At 38.9% G+C, this 1596-nt stretch overlaps 1 non-coding gene across 1 annotated transcript; it reads right to left on the reverse strand.

Moving 5' to 3' along the window:
* Nucleotides 1-1278: 1278 nt before the first annotated feature.
* LOC148572070 (small nucleolar RNA R71) lies at nucleotides 1279-1382 on the reverse strand. The gene has a single exon (XR_015908937.1). It is a non-coding gene; the product is annotated as a small nucleolar RNA R71 (small nucleolar RNA).
* Between the last annotated feature and the right edge of the window lie 214 nt (nucleotides 1383-1596).

The raw sequence follows: 1596 nt of genomic DNA on the forward strand, positions 1-1596 counted from the left end.
CAAGTTTGATTCATTTGTTGTTTGATTCTTCAAGCAATTTTACTCTTCTGTTTGAGATCTGTTTCAATTCAAGTCAACTTTTATTCTTCTGTTGATTGCTGTTTACTGTCTTTTACTTAAATTCTGCATTTCCAGCCCCCTGACCCATTTTATGATTCAAGCAATTTATATTTCTTGTACTCTAAGCTTCTGTCATTTACATTTCTTGCAATCTAAGTTTCTGTCATTTATATTACTTAAAATTTAAGATTCAGCTTCTTTATTTCCTTTGCTCTTTAATTTACTGTCAATTCCCCCTCTCCCTTTGAATTTCATGCAATTTAGCTTCTGTTGAATACAAATCACTCAAATCAATACTTGTTCGCTTGACTAAATCAACCACCTAACTAAAATTGCTCAATCCTTCAATCCCTGTGGGATCGACCTCACTCATGTGAGTTATTATTACTTGATGCGACCCGGTCCACTTGCCGGTGAGTTTTGTGTTGGATCGTTTTCTACACATCAAGTTTTTGGCGCCGTTGCCGGGGATTGATTAGATTGACAATGATTAAGTAAGGTGGTGGTCTAGATTAAGCACTTTTTCTTTATTTTTTGTTTACTTTATTTGTTTTTAACTAGCACACTAACCGTTTGAGACTTTGTCTCTACTAACTCTCACTGCACTCAAGCTACAGAGTGCTCTTGTGTTTCTTGTTGTTGTAGTTTTATGACAGAAGCAAGGAGAGGAATCCCTACCTTCTGTGAAACTGACGAAAGAACTCTTTGAAGGTTAAGAAGAGAAGAAAGAGGGAACGACATTGTTGGAGAAGAGGATTCAGAGGAAGAGTTCCAAGAGATGGAGGAACACTCAACAAACCCAATAAATCCACCAGTAGGAGTGGCCAACAACAATGGTCAACCACCTCAGAGGAGAATTTTGGCTTCTTATGCATTTGCAAATCCTAGACATTGTGGAAGTAGCATCCTTACCCCAAATGTCAATGCAAATAACTTTGAATTGAAGCTATAACTCATCACTTTGGTACAAAACAACTGCTCCTCTGGAGGAGGGCCACTTGAAGATCCAAACCAACACTTATCCACTTTTCTGAGAATTTGTGATAATGTCAAATCCAACGGTGTGCATCCAGAGACATATAAATTGCTGCTGTTCCATTCTCATTAAGGGACAAAGCTGCTCAATAGCTTGAAACCTTTCCACAAGGAAGCATCACTACCTGGGAGGATTTAGTGAATAAATTTTTGGCCAAGTTCTACCCCCCTCAAAGGATCATCAGGCTCAAGACTGAGGTGCAAATCTTCACACAAATAGATGCTGAATCTCTCTATGAGGCATGGGAGAGGTACAAGGCCCTTATTAGAAAATGTCCCCCTGAGATGTTTAATGAATGGGACATCCTTCAAAACTTCTATGAAGGTTTGACTATGAAGGCTCAAGAAGCATTAGATCATTTAGCAGGAGGCTCCTTACAATTGATGAAGACAGCAGAGGAAGCTCAAAACCTCATTGATATGGTGGCAAACAATCAATACTTCTTTGGCCATCAGAGATAATGCCAACCATCACAAAGGAAAGGAGTGCTAGAGTTGGAA

This window comes from Arachis ipaensis, chromosome B3 (assembly GCF_059453495.1).
Source record: "Arachis ipaensis isolate K30076 ecotype BB chromosome B3, ASM5945349v1, whole genome shotgun sequence".
Taxonomy (NCBI): Eukaryota; Viridiplantae; Streptophyta; class Magnoliopsida; order Fabales; family Fabaceae; genus Arachis; species Arachis ipaensis.